Source organism: Podarcis melisellensis (genome assembly GCF_964234715.1).
Source record: "Podarcis melisellensis genome assembly, chromosome: 6".
NCBI lineage: Eukaryota > Metazoa > Chordata > Lepidosauria > Squamata > Lacertidae > Podarcis > Podarcis melisellensis.
In genome coordinates, this window is record NC_138538.1 from 20588379 (window position 1) to 20604213 (window position 15835).

At 44.5% G+C, this 15835-nt stretch overlaps 1 protein-coding gene across 1 annotated transcript in view; it reads left to right on the forward strand.

Moving 5' to 3' along the window:
• Nucleotides 1–1812: 1812 nt before the first annotated feature.
• The window catches only part of SULF2 (sulfatase 2), a gene marked incomplete at its 3' end in the record, with an annotated part of 263555 nt that continues 249532 nt past the window's right edge, over nt 1813–15835 (forward strand). Inside the window, exon 1 of the mRNA XM_081916767.1 lies at nt 1813–1952. The remainder of the gene's footprint in view (nt 1953–15835) is intronic.

The following is a 15835-nucleotide window of genomic DNA, read 5'->3' on the forward strand; positions in this document are numbered from 1 at the left end:
CCTGGCTCCCATCCATCCTAACCAACCAGCATGGCCAATGGTCAGGGATGACGGGAGTTGTCACCTACTAACATCCATAGGCTCACCATCCATATTTTTAAAAATTCATTTGATGTCATTTTGTATGAGAAAAGTATTATATATATAGTTTGCTTGGCTGAGAGGCAAAGTGTTACATTTTGAGAAATAAATAAATAAAATGTAGCCACTGGCTGAGGGCAAACTGAAATCGGTGGGGCAGGGCCCATCTGCCCTAATGGACCAACCTCCATTGCATTGGTACTTTCCTGGACCAGTAGGCTCTCACCCTTGCTCTCCAAATCAAAAGCCACAATTACCCTCCCTTCTTGTAAACGTCATTAAAACTCAGGAAGTTAGCACATACACTTCAGAAGACCCGGCTATTCCTTTAAACTTCATTTAAAGCACATTCGAAGCATGTTCCTTCCCTCAAAGAATTCCAGGCGCCCCAAAGCCTTTCTTTTAGGAATTCTATGTGCCGAAATCCCAATGGAGCAGAAAAGATTGTTTATGTAGGCGACCATGGCCGTGTGGATGTTATTGGCCCAGAGATGGAAAGAAGATAAAGTCCCGACCAGAGGAGAACGGCAGATTAAATTGATGGATTATGCCGAAACGGCAAAAATGACCGGAAGAATCGGAAATCAGGAAGACCAAAATTTTAATGAGGAATGGGGGGAAATATAATTTATCTTAAAAAATCATTGTAAACAATTAAAATCGTCTGTAGGATTGGAGTAACACTTGTAGTTTAATGGTGAATTTTCGATATAATTGAGATGTAAAGATCTGGATTATTATAAAAGATGCAGGAGAAGTCCAGGAGATTCTATGGAATCATGTTTTTATGACGTGTGTTGGCTATGTGATTGTAAAACTTTAAATTGAAAAACCAAATAAATAAATTTACAAAAATAAAATAAATAAAAATCCGGGCGCTGCACTTGGCAGAGTAAACAATTCCCAGTCATCCACAACAACCCAGTTCACTTCCCAGAAATCCCCTGCAACCAATAAGGCCCGGAATTCTTGGAGGGGAAGAATGTGCTTTGAGGTCAGACGTGCAAGAAACGCACACGCAGCTGGACAACGAAAAGGGCTGATAAAAGAGGCGCTGGCTTGCCTTCTCGTTAGGTGTGGGTTTTGTTTTTTGTTTTTTGCTAATTTTAAACTGCTGCTGAGCGCGTGAGGAAAAAGCTATATATATTAGGATGTGGGCCGTGGCAGGAAGAAGAGGCACAACAGTTCCCTCTCCTTTCCCCGTTTGGCAAAACCGGCGACCCCGAAGCTCCAAACCCACGCGGGTTGGGGGGCTGGGAGAGCAGGCTGGACTTAGCAGGTGGATACAAAAGTTGGGAAGAAGGGGGAGGAGGGCGCGAAACGTGACTGTGCTCAGCGAGTCCGGCATCTGCAGATAATCCCGCTTCTCCCGGCGTCCCTCCCTCCCCACCCCCGTTGATTGGATGGGTCCGCGGGGCGACGGCGTGGGGGGGGGCGGAGAGGGAGTCGGACGTGGAGGCCCCTCTGCAGCCCCGGAGGAAAGGAGGCGCTTTGCAACAGATGGTTCAAGGTATTCTCTCCTCCGGCGCGTCCCGCGCGCGCTCTCTGGCTGGCTGGCCGGGAGCCCCCCGCGCAGCGCAGGCCGGCAGGGAGGGAGGGCGGGAGCGAGTCCAAGAAGCAGCTGTGTGGTCCTGCAGGGCGCGAGCGCCGCTTCGCCTTGCCTGGCCCGCGCCTCGGCTCGCGCGGACCTTCGCTTCGGGCTGAGGGGGCGCCCCTGCCGCTCGCTCGGGCTCTGTTGCCGGGCCAAGCGCCGCCGGCCCCGCCTCCGTCTCCGCTCGCGTCCACTTAAGTCGGCGAGTCCAACAAGCGCCGCCTTGGCCCGGCTGCGAGAAGAACTCGCCCGCTCGCCGGCGGGGAGGGGGCCGCCTGAGGTAAGTTCATTGGCTCGGCTGGATGGGAGGAAGCCCCGCGCCCTCGCTTCGGAAATATGACCTTGTTTCTGCGCTTGAGGCACCGAGGCCGGGATAGGCGCGCTGCTGCTGCTGCTGCTGCTGCCTTCTCTCACAGTGGGGTGAGAGAAGGCCAGATCTTCGCTTCCCGCCTCTCGGCACGCTGTGGTGCCTTTTTAGACGAGGTTCAGGAGAAATGCTGAGAAAGACCTGGCTTTTCCTGGCTAGCTCTCCTCCAGGCAGGTTCCCCCTTCGAGGTCTTCTTGTTGTTGTTGTTTAGTCATTTAGTCACGTCTGACTTCGTGACCCCATGGACCAGAGCACGCCAGGCACTCCTGTCTTCCACTGCCTCCCGCACTTGGTCAAACTCATGTTCGTAGCTTCGAGAACACTGTCCAACCATCTCATCCTCTGTAGTTCCTTTCTCCTTGTGCCCTCCATCTTTCCCAACATCAGGGTCTTTTGCAGGGAGTCTTCTCTTCTCATGAGGTGGCCAAAGTATTGGAGCCTCAGCTTCAGGATCTATCCTTCCAGTGAGCACTCAGGGCTGATTTCCTTCAGAATGGATAGGTTTGATCTTCTTGCAGTCCATGGGACTCTCAAGAGTCTCCTCCAGCCCCATAATTCAAAAGCATCAATTCTTTGGCGATCAGCCTTCTTTATGGTCCAGCTCTCACTTCCACACATCACTACTGGGAAAACCATAGCTTGACCTATACGGGCCTTTGTTGGCAATGTGATTCTCTGCTTTTTAAGATGCTGTCTAGCTTTATCATCGCTTTTCTCCCAAGAAGCAGGCGTCTTTTAATCTCGTGACTGCTGTCAACATCTGAAGTGATCATGGAACCCAAGAAAGTAAAAACTCTCACAGCCTCTATTTCTTCCCCTTCTATTTGCCAGGAGGTGATGGGCCCAGTGGCCATGATCTTAGTTTTTTTTATGTTGAGCTTCAGACCATATTTTGCGCTCTCCTCTTTCACTCTCATTAAAAGGTTCTTTAATTCCTCCTCACTTTCTGCCATGAAGGTTGTGTCATCTGCATATCTGAGGTTGTTGATATTTCTTCTGGCAATCTTAATTCCGGCTTGGGATTTATCCAGCCCAGCCTTTCCCATGATGAATTCTGCATATAAGTTAAATAAGCAGGGAGACAATATACAGCCTTCAAGGTCTTAAGCAGCAGAAATCCATCAATGCTTCCTCAGAAGTCAGACCCATTGCTTTCCGTCTTCCTCTCCAGTCAGGAGAGCATAGGAGTGCAGCCTTGGTTGACACCGCCCCCCAACTGTTGTATCAGGACATTGTAGGCAGGTCTCCACCCTCCTCATTGTCTTAGTAATGTGAGGGACATTTGAATTAATATTTAAAAAAGAGATGCAGAAGCCCATGCAGAGTGCTTTTTGCCTGCCTCCTGTCGTGTCAGTATTTGGCAGGTTTGAATCCTGGTTGCAGCCCGTACACCATACCATTTGAGATGTTGTTCTGTCACAATCTATTGAGACTAGTATATATGCTGCAGACTGCATCAACAGGTGCAGGTAAATTCATTGCGATTGTGGTTGTTCCCTGTGAGCTGACACTAAGCATTGGGGTGGGGGAACCCAGTGCGCTCGAGATAGCCAGCAGAGATTGAAAAGCATTGACCCAGCACACAGGCTAGTTTCATATACCCTCCAAGGTTGCTGAATGGATTTGCCTATGTGATAAGGTAATTTTAGCCAGTGATGATTAAGGGTAGATTGTGAGCATCAGGTTTGCCTAGCTAACCTGAGTTGCATCCTAGTGTGTTGTATGGAGTCAAGACATTGAGCATGTCAATATGACATTGTTCCACCAAGTCAAGAAACCTATGGGTTCCCACAGATCTGGGTGTGATTAAAGGCCTGTTTGGACATGCATGTGCATCACCTGATGACTGCAACATCAAGAAGTGATGCAAAAGTGGGAAGGAGCCACCCAGATCAAAACATCAAAGACAAAACTTCCATATCACTTCTTCATAAACTGTTTCACTGCAGTTGGTTCACACATTTCAGTTGAGGATTACCAGTTGTGGAATTACAAAGTGGAACAGATGAATGTGTGGCACACCTACGAAATGTTTGTTATTTCTAGTAATTTTGTTTTGTTTTTGTTTCAAGATATACAATTTTCTACTCCAGGTGCATAAAATCACATAGAATTGTAGAGTTAGATGGGTCTTCTTGTCCAACCCTTTGTTGAGGCAGATAATTCACTGCTGTATCCAGCCCCTGTTTTAAAAACCCTGATGAAGGTTTGTCCACCATCTTCCTGTGCAGTTTGTCTAAAAACAGGCATAAAACCAAAATACTAAAGAAAGTAAAAAAACAAAAACAAAATATGAGTTAAGCATCCTTGGTTCGCAGCCTGACAATGCAAAGCTATGCAGGTCTACTCAAAAGTAAATCCCAAACAGTACAATAGGGTTCATTTCTCAGGTAAGCCTGAATTTCTTGGACACAGCATACTGACATGAACGCCCAAGTATTCTGATACTTTTGTGTGAAGAACAAGCAATGAGGGAGGGATAAAGGTACACTTTGCCACATGTGTTTGCAGAACGTATTTAGTAGGGCTTTTAATGTTCAGCATTTCTGTTGAGTTGTTGTATATGACCTATAGGAACAATATAGAATTCCTTATTAGAATATAACTGAAGGATCTCTTGTACTCTTGTACTGATTGGGATATTCCAGTGCATCTACAGTGGCAGAGCTTTCCTGTGTTTCCCAATGTACATCCTATCTATATCACTGGTCTCTTATCCTATACACATCCCATAAAATTCAGCAGGACTTAACTCTCAGTACACATGCATTGGATTGCACTGTTAAACCCCAGAGTAAAGCGGAGGGTGCAGGACTTGCCAAGGAATTGTTCTGCGTATAGAAATACACTGAAAAAATTTCTTGCATGCTTTGGTGTGAAGCCATGGGTGGAGAACTGTGATTGACAGCTCTGTTGGCTCACCCCCTCTAACAACTTGCGCTTTCCACCTGTTCCAGGGAATTAACACTAGATAGAGAAATCCACCGCTACAGAGTCCCGTTGCTAGTACTGTACAAGAATAAGTCCCTTAAAGAAAGAGAGAGAGAAAGTGGAATTGAAACATTGTTTTTCACCCTTGCTGTATACATTGTTCCACTGACATATTTAAAGACAAAGCAAACAACTTATAAAGTGCAATATTTAATCCTTTTAGTCACTTCCTGGGCCAGGAGGCTACGTTTTAAAGTAGTCCAAGCTGGAAGTCACAAGTGATCTAGGAAAATGACCTAAGATAATGAGCATACATATTTGGCTGAGTCAGCCTGTGTTGCCTTGCCAGTGTAGATAGTGGGTTGATGGTTTCAGGGTTACAAACTTGGGTATCTCATTGTGTAACTAGAAATGATACTTCTCCAGGATGTCATCACTTTTCAGGCAATGTGTAAACAAGCCTGTGAATTACATCAGGTGGGTTGTACATGGCTGAATCTGAAGTACTATTTCAATGTGTTACTTAAAACATTTCTGTACTGCCCTTCAGTCCAGGATTTTTGTGATGATTTGCAGTTGCTAAAAAGCACAATAAAAACTGTAAAAAAACCCCAAACCAATTATAGCAGGAAAATATACATGGGGAATTTTAAGCCTGAAAAAAATTAAAAGGAGGTTATGTGATGCCAGGTTTGAGTGGGGTCTGGGCAAGATTCTCTGGTGATCCTCCATCACCACTATAGTGGCTAATGCACCCCCCCCCCGGCAAGCTTACTAATAAACAGTAGGTGTCAGTACTTAAAAAATAATAATGACCCAGCATTGATAGGAAAAGTGCAGAGCTTAATTCCTGCAGTTGCTACCATCGTGAGTTGCCCTGCAATGCTTCTGGATGTAGCATGATTGGTGGCAGAGCCCAGAAGCATGGTTGGAAAATAAGGTGGAAGCTGCAGCCACCTGGCTTGGCTTCCTTTTAGCACTGGGCCATTTAAGAAGTTTTTAAAGCACACACACAGACATACACACACTGGAAGACAGTGCCTACCTCACAGGCACTGAGGCACCACTATTCCTCTCAGATTTATCTGGACTGGACTGGACTTTATCTGGACTGGGGAAATGGAGATATTTTTTCTTTCTTTTATCTATGTTGCCACAAGCCTCTGGGTTGGGACCAGTGTTATTTCACTCATACAGAAAGCTTCCATGCCAGTGCCTGCCAGCTGCCACTAGAAACAAGTGGCACCAATTTGGAAATGCTTCCCAGATCTGAAAAGCACATGGTGTAAGGACTTCTAAATGTTGCCTCCCTCTTCTTGGATTGCTGCCACGTGGAAGCACTTTTTAGAAGCTTCCATATGTTTGAAGCCAGCCGTTCAGAACTGTAGGATGTCCTGAAGTGGGTTGAATTATCTGGGGGAAGCTTCCATCCCTTTTAATGTTCTCTGTGGTTCAGAATGTCATATATTCTTTCATTATGTCGCAGAGAAATTGTGAGGTCTCCTTCTACTTAACATTTGGTAACAGTACTGGGTTTATACAACACAGATCATCAAAGTTATGCATCTCTGACCCAGAGAACTTGCTATCTAGTTTCCACCAAGGGTGGGGAAGGAGGGAACTGGGGAAGGGAGGAATGGGGAAAGAGGTTGGAAATTGCCAGTGAATAGTAGGGGTGTGGAGAGAAACTTCATTAAAGCAATAAAAGTGAGTCCAAAGTGGTTCAGTGATTATTTGGTTGAAGAAATTGGCCTAATAGAGAATGGGAGGAGGAACTTGATACATGGTGGCAGGCTTTTACAGACACAGTGCTGTGGTCTGTATGCCAACCACAGATTAAAAATGGGTGGGGAACATTCCCCCTCAGAACAGCCTTTTGTGGGCAACAGGTAGGTGGAGCTAGAGTCAGAAACTAGTCTTCGTGCCATAGACAATTTTCTACACACACTCACACACCCCTCTCTATCCTCTACCCAGTCAAGCATAATACATTATCAGACACATTCCAGCTATGCAGAATTACTAGATGAGCCAAGCAGGTTGGGAGAGGAGGGTGACCTGGGGAGAGTTCCAAGGGCCAAAGAGAGAACCCTGGAGGGTCATATTTAACCCCTAGAGCCTGCTGCTCCCAAGCCATGGACAAAACAAGGCATTAATGCAACAAGGCTTTTCATGTCATCTGAACCCAGGCTTGTCATTGGTTTCTCCCAAACAAACCATGAATGGTAACCAAGGTTTGCTTCATACGGTTTATTTGGAGTTAAGAAGCCACAAACTTCAGAGAACTATGGTGTGTTACATCAGTGGTGCAGCAAGAACGGGGAAGGTGTGCCATGGGTGCTTTTGAGCTACATGTCCTAGCATGCTGTCCATCCAGTACAACCCTTGCATGTGGCCTATGTTACTCCAGATTTTTTGCCCTCATCTACTCCAAAGATCTCTTCCTTAAAAGTGCTTTGTCTCTTTTATGCTTACCGTTCCTTTCCAGAACATCAAAATTATGCCGCTTTTCTTGTGTCTTTCAAATCCCTCTTCAAAAACCATGTCTTCTGTGGCTTAACCCCCTTACTGGCCTGATATGTGTTAGGCATACCTTATCTCATAGAAAGCAGTGCACTAAAACCCACTGGGTTTAATCTCTTACTTCACACACCCAACTGAATTTAATTCATTGCATTTACCACCTTCAGTTGTGTTGTGTTGTGTTTAAACAGTCAACTTGAATCAAGGACCAGACTTGTTTTGTCTTAGGCTGTTCAGTGTTGATATTAATATACCACATTCTGAAGTTAACACATGCTTGTTTTCTCTTGCTCTGAAGTGTAGGATTCAAACCTGTGGCTTCAATTTACAAGAAAGGAGATTCCGCCTAAACATAACGGAAAAAACTTTCTGACAGTAAGAGCTGTTTGACAGTGGAACAGTCTCCCACATGAGGTGGTGGACTCCCCTTGGAGGTATTTCATCAGAGGCTGGGTGGTCCTCTGTCTTCGATGCTTTAGCTGAGATTCCAGTATTGCAGGGGGTTGGACTAGATCATGGGTTGGCAAACTAAGGCCCTGGGGCTGCTTCTGGCCCAATTGCCTTCTAAATCTAGTCTGCAGACAGTCTGGGAATCAGCATGTTTTTACCTGAGTAGAATGTGTCCTTTTATTTAAAATGCATCTCTGTGTTATTTGTGGGGCATAGGAATTAATTCATTCCCCCCCCAAAAAAATATAGTCCAGCCTCCCACAAGGTTTGAGGGACAGTGGACTGTCCCCCTGCTAAAACGGTTTGCTGACCCCTGGACTAGATGACCGTTCGCTCCCTTCCAAACCTACGATTCTGTGATTAACTATGATTAGACAATTTCGCCTGTGCACAAGTTGTGTGTTTGTGCATGCCGCCCAAACTCTCATGCTTTGCTTATTTTTGGGGGGGAGTGAACCACAGAGCATATGGCTTAGTATTACATCTGGACTGGTGCTTGTAGTGTGTTTCTCTCCAGACAAGCCACCATCTGAAGCCAAGGTGTGTCGCATGCGTGAAAGCTACTTGAGCCATTTAAATTATGGTTAGTGACTTCACATTGCAACTGAATGTGATCATGTGGGGAGTGGCCAGGGGTGGTGGGGATTGTAGCCCAGCCATAGGTTCCCCACCACATATCAGCTGTAATATATGCAGAGCTCCAAGCTGTAGTCATCTCATCTTCTGGGGTATTCCAGAAAATAAACAGTGACATAGAAAGCCTAGTAAAAATGTACGGCTTAGAGACAGAATAGCTTGTAGATCAGAGACATGCAAGGTCCCATAGTATGTTAGGTGTATTTAATGTAGTCTCTGCCTCTTATCCTGTTTCTGATCTGTCAGTGGTAGGCAAGCTTTTAATCCTATGTAGCAACAAAAGTGTTTTAATCACTTTTAGGATTACGATACATTTTTGTGCAGAGTGGAATCAGTAAATATTGCACTTTGTAGTAGACTCCTGGATTGCTTTTCTTTTAATTCTTGCTTTGCTGCTGTCTTGTTCCTCTGTAAAATTCAGGGACTGAGCAATTCTTTGCTTGTGGAATATTAAGAGGCCTCTCAAAATGCAGATGAGCTTTTGCATTGCACTATGTAATAGGCAGATTGTTGTTGTGCTTTCATTAGACTGTGACTAAGAATCCTCTTATTACTTTCAGATCTCCATATCTCACTGTGCCAGGTGCACACTATGTGCAGCTTGAGGTTCTGTTGTTCAGAAGATGCTTTTTGTTTCTGGAGACTTGTTAAGGTGAAGAAAAGTGAGACATTATTTTGCATACAGGCTAAATTGTGGGGAGGGGAGATAATAAAAAAATTATATAAAACAAGAATGGTTACCCACTGGCGTGCTAACTTCCTTTGGCTAGAACTTTAGTGTTGGTTGTTTGAAAACAGCTGTTCAAATGAACTTTTCTTGCCACATGGTTCCTTGTAAGCTGGTCTGTAAATCCGTACTGGAAAATTGCAAAGTGTAACCTACGTGACAAAAATAATGACTCCACTGAAACTGTAACCCGCATGGATTTTTTCAGGCGAAGAATATACTTGGAAATATAATACATGGATACAAAATATGCAAATAGAAATCTAAATGCATTAATCTTCTCCCACTGTCAAATTGTCAGTTGCAACCCAAAACAGAAGGTGGGGAAACACTGGTGGAGCAGCTGTAGTTCCTCAGAGTGAACTTTCCACTGCTAGGATACCTCGGTCTGAACATCCTCAGCAAGTGTCTGGCACCCTCAGTCAAGCTGCTGCTACACTGAGCTTCTCCTTCTTTCTTTCCCCATTCTTTTAACATTTCAGTTTGAAATCTGCCTGTCTTTGGCACAGTGGGCATCTGACCTTCACACTTTGCTTCCTCTACTTGCCACTGGAGCATCCTCTGCCTTCTGGTGGAATATGCCAGCTGTAACCTTGGAACACTTTTCTGTTCCAGCTTGCTGCCTCTGCACTGATACCAGCCCCTGTAATGATGTGCACCTTACATGATTATGTGGCAGTGTCTGCTGCTAGTAAAGGTGTATGCACATTAATACCAGTTAATGTATGTACATTAACTGGTATTTCAGCTTTAGGTAAGGGTGTTTTGCTGCCACGAACACAAGCACAATATAGATTTGCTAAGCCTAAAGGGACTGAAGGAGCCCCCACCTCTCTTTAATGTAAAGAAGCCTCACTGAATCAAGTATGAAAATGTGTGCACTACAGGAAATGTTTTAACAGATTTGCTCCAAGTTGAGAAAAACACACACTAAATGGTAACACAAAGACTTTGCAGAGTACTCTTCAGTGTCAGGTATGTATTCTTAAAAGAAAAGCAATGACAAACCTAGACAGCATCTTAAAAAGTAGAGACATCACCTTGCCAACAAAGGTCTGTATAGTTAAAGCTATGGTTTTCCCAGTAGTGATGTATGGAAGTGAAAGCTGGACTATAAAGAAGGCTGATCGTCGAAGAATTGATGCTTTTGAGTTATGGTGCTGGAGGAGACTCTTGAGAGTCCCATGGACTGCAAGAAGATCAAACCTATCCATTCTTAAGGAAATCAGCCCTGAGTGCTCACTGGAAGGACAGATCGTGAAGCTGAGGCTCCAATACTTTGGCCACCTCATGAGAAGAGAAGACTCCCTGGAAAAGACTCTGATGTTGGGAAAGATGGAGGGCACAAGGAGAAGGGGACGACAGAGGACAAGATGGTTGGACAGTCTTCTTGAAGCTACCAGCATGAGTTTGACCAAACTGCGGGAGGCAGTGGAAGACAGAAGTGCCTGGCGTGCTCTGGTCCATGGGGTCACGAAGAGTCGGACACGACTAAACGACTAAACAACAACAACATGTATTCTTATCCTTGTTGAAGGGAAAAAAAATATTGCATGAATTAAGTTTGTATCATACAACCAGATATGTTGTGATTTTGGAGGTTGGTTTGTCACCAGCATATTTTCTTCAGAGAAATCCCTAATTACTTGTGCTGTTTTGCTCCTAAAGTGAAGTGGTGATGCACAAGAACCACATCTTTTTGGAAAACAACAGCAAAGAGTCTTACAGCACCTAAAAGAACAACAAATTTATTGTGACTTTTGTAGACTACAATCTGCTTCATCAGATTCATGAAAAGTTATCCTGAGTTACAGGTACACGTGGTTTTGCAAGGGGGAGAACAGTTAGCAGTGAGGTCAAAGGAAAATGAAACAGAGAAAAGCACAGTGATGATTATGTAATAATTAATTACACTCTCTGACCTGTAACTCCAAGCTGGGCTTTTATGTGTTGAACACCTGTATGAAATAACCTCTGAATCAGGTGGGGGGGGGGACCTTTGGCCCTCCAGATGTCCTCCCTGGATTCCATTAATGTGTTCCTTTCCACAAGAGGGAGGAGGGCTGGCAAGAATCCTGCTTCCCCATCCAGAGCAGATGTATCTTGAGAGAGAGAGACACACACCTCCTCCAGCCTATGCTTCCTGGTGTCACCCCCACCCCCATGTCTTCCTCTTGTTCTCCAACCCACATCCATCTCTGCCTGCCACTCCATGCCTGAACATGTTAACGCATCTGGACTCACAACCATTTGCATTACAATCACCTGCTAAATGTCATCTCCCACCTCCATCAATTTAGCAGAGTTTTCCATGCAAACCTGAATGGAAACAGCTACTAAAATGACACCTCATTTAAAAGGTTTAACATTTTAACATGCAAACATTCCTAAAACAAGAAGGGATGGGTAACTGGTTCTTCTGCTAAAATGGATCCCCTCTAATCATTTTAGCAGGGTATTCCATTCAGAGCTGTATGGAAACCCCTATTCACATGATGGGAAAATTAAATTCTGAGTGTGAGTGTGAATTTTGATGTATACCCCTCCTTCATTGAGAAAGGGGTATGCATCATAATTTTCTACTGAAAGAGAGATTCCTCCATCTTTTTTTGCAGGGGATTCCATGGAAGCCCCTTCTAAAATGAAGGGGGAAACCCCTCCCTGGGGTTCCTTTTAAGGTGCTTTGAAGTCCCAGCTTAAGAACCTTACACACAATACCCTTGTGTCATCATGAGACTGACAGATCAAATGTGTCCCACAAGGTCAGTCCAGATAAAGATGTTTCCATGGAGACAAAATGGTTCACTGCTCATGCTCCAAGGAGAGTGGGAAGTTGCTGAGGTCTAAGGGGAGTTGGTGGAATGGGTGGGGTTGGTAAAGAGATGGGGGGTGGGAGCGTGATGAGGAACATGAGCAGGGGTGCAGTCGCTAGCAAGGCTGGGTTGGCTTGAAGCACTATCACTTAATAAAGCAACAACTGGAGATTCATTGAGGTCCTAACTTCTAGCACCAGGTGAGATGGTTCAGGAAAGACATTGTACATCCTTTAGGTTTCCTGTGGCACATGTATGTCTTGATTTGAGAGCTGCATAATAGTTTGCAGCTTGTACAAAATGAGTATTTTATTTTTATGACTCACTTTTCTTCCTCTTCAGAACTCAAAGTGGTTAACACATTCTTTTAAACCAATAGGTAAAAGGTAAAGGGCCCCTGACAGTTAAGTCCAGTCATGAACAACTCTGGGGTTGTGGCGCTCATCTCGCTCTATAGGCCGAGGGAGCCGGCGTTTGTCCGGGTGCTGATGTTTGTCCGCAGACAGGTTTTCTGGGTCATGTGGCCAGCATGACTAAGCCGCTTCTGGCGAAACCAGAGCAGCGCACGGAAACGCCGTTTACCTTCCCGCAGGATTTATCTACTTGCACTTCGACATGCTTTCGAACTGCTAGATTGGCAGGAGCTGGGACCTAGCAATGGGAACTCACCCCGTTAAACTAATAGAAGAAGAGTAAAATACATTGAAGCAAACAGCAGGCACAAAATACAAATACCAGTCAAGAAACCTTCCCCATTCAGTAACACTAGTAATTTCTAGCTATACCTTTCAAAGGCGCCATGCATTCCTGCATGGCAGAATTCAAATAGTGATAAGACCAAATAGTGAAGGTCATCCCAATGTCTCAGCATCATAACTGAGAAGGCAAGGCACCTCTTCACCTACATCTCAGTCCATATGGGGACAGCAGTGCAGATGATCTTACCAGAAGCTGCCACCACTTCATCTCCTTGCTTTTGTGGCAGCACGGCAGGCCCATGGGATTCTGCTGCCCGAGGCAGCTGCCTTTGCCTCATGGACAGGCTGGGCCTGCATTGGAAGGTGCTTTGTACCAAGTCAGATCATTGGTCCATCTAGTCATTATTGTCAACACTAACTTGCAGTAGAGTCTCCAGGGTTTCAGGCAGGAGTCCTTCCCAGTCCTACCTGGAGATGTCAGGTGTTGATTGTGGGACCTTTTCTATGCAGAGTTTGTGCTCTGCTACTGAACTGTGGTCTTTCCCCATCCTTTTACATCTTTGCTATATTAGCTTGTGTACTGTGTTTCATTGTGTGACCCTGATCCTCTAACTTGGAACAAGTTTCACAAATGGAAGGTTTCTTCTCCCTAACTTGTGGCAGGGTTTGTTTGTTTCACTTAAATCCTTCCTCCAGATTGCTGAGAATGGTGTACACAGTTCTCAGGTGGTCTCCTATCCAGGCAGCTAACATGGCCAGATCTGCTTGGCTTAGGCAGTTGTAACATCTTGTGCCTTCACGCCATTATCCAGGCCTGTGTAAATCAGAGACGTGGTGCGATATTAATGGATCTAAAGTAGCAGCATCAGCAATATTAACTAATTTCCTCATTTGCATCTGAGGCATTTGTTTGGTAAAAGGATCATTAAGCATATGCAAACATTCCACGCACTGCGTAAGTTCTTCAGGCTCTGGCAAATGATGAATGGGAAAATTAGAGGTTGCAGGAAAATGTAAATATCATCCTTTGTAAACCTGTCCCCTGGCAAGAATGAAATATTCTCCCTTTGAGCAATGAAGCATTCGTTATATTCTTTTCACATCAGTGAAGAATGCCCAAGACTATTTTACATACTTGATTTGTCCCTTTTACCTTTTTTTTCCTGAGCACTCCTGTTGAATTGGGATTTGTCTTGGTTTTGTTAAACAAGCGCTCCAGCACTGTGCTGCAGAAAGAAGTGCCATAACTCCAATTAACTCCCATGCTATAATCTCTTGAACAATTCTGGACCCGTCTCTTCATGTTTTTCATATTAACAGCCATGGGTCATTTGCCAAATGTTTGGTTAAATAATTGCACAGTGGATTAAACTGCAAGCTCACATCATGGTTGCTATTAAATAATTTATGTGCAACAGCAAACCTACCTGAGGAAAACTGGGGTCATTGGGCAATCCAATTAAATCTTAGCTCCAATGGGAAAAGCTTCCCTCCAGTTCTCACTGGAGATAAAATGATCTGCAACAGATCACAACATTCAGCAAGACTACATTTTCATTTACTGGCTTTCTCTCTGTAGAATAACTGCTTAAGGTCAGTGAAATCACTGTGCTTTATCAAGAACCAGATTTGTCTATACATTGTGAGAACAACCCAGACAACTTCATAGGACTGGTGGTATGAAAACTCTGTCTTTTATGGTGTGGAAAGTGTTGCCAGATCTGGCAGAGTGTTAGAAAACATGAACATGTACACATGTCTTACATGTGGGAAAGCTAACTTTTAAATAATGTTTCCTGGAGAAAGTAGTATGCTAAGGTGGAATAACATTAGCTTGGATAACCTGTGAGCCTGGGGCTTGCCGATCGGAAGGTCAGCAGTTCAAATCCCCATGACGGGGTGAGCTCCCATTGCTCGGTCCCTGCTCCTGCCAATCTAGCAGTTCGAAAGCATGTCAAAGTACAAGTAGATAAATAGCTACCACTCTGGCAGGAAGGTAAACGGCGTTTCTGTGTGCTGCTCTGGTTTCGCCAGAAGCTGGCTTTGCCATACTGGCTGGAAAAACTGTCTGCAGACAAACACCGGCTCCCTTGGCCAGTAAAGTGAGATGAGCACCGCAACCCCAGAGTCGTTCGTGACTGGACTTAACTGTCAGGGGTCCTTTACCTTTTAGTATTACTGAGCCACTTTCAGAGAGCTCACAATAATCACACTGTTGCAGAAATTCAGGTGTTTATTTATAAAAAGATTTAAAGGCAATAATAAGCCAGTATGAAATTATTTGGAAGAAACAAAATGGCTTTGTGGTCATTACAGAATAGAAAGGGATAATAATGCATGTATTACCTTGACGAAACTTAGTTACTAAAGCAGAGATAGAGCTTTCCTCCTGGAGCAAGTAACAGTTTGGGACAGGAGTGTGTGAGATATATTGGGACTATTGTGCAGGGGGAAATGGTTAATCCATTCATGCCGTGATACTGACAGGGAACAGGGCTGTCATTGTTTGCTTAAAAAGAAATGAAACAAACAAATGCAAAACAATGTTTTGATGTAACCTCAAATGTGAACAAATTTCATTACTTTTCAGAAACCTCATTTGCCACAGACTGTATCTGCTCCAAGATGCTTGTTAAAATGGCTTTGCAATAGTGAGGGGACTGTAGATGATTACTTTGCAAAAGCATTATGAATCAGTGGTAGAGCACTTGTGTGGGGGAGGATTCCCCTCCCCAAGTGTTCTCCAAAGATGCACTTGAAAACTTAATTCCAAATCAAGTTGAGAGTAGTGTGCTCATCACTGAGCCGAAGTGTTTGGGTGGGTGATTGATGGGTGCAGGCAGTGCTTTGACACCTCAATATTGCATGTGGCTAGCAGAATTGCACAGCACCAAATCAGCCAAGAGTAGTCCTGTTCTGGTTTGATCTGAACAGACTTTTACCGTAGGAAAATACTTAATTGTGATTACTGTCTCGATGTCTGCTTGATGGTTGGGTGTCCATCCTGTGCGCATACCA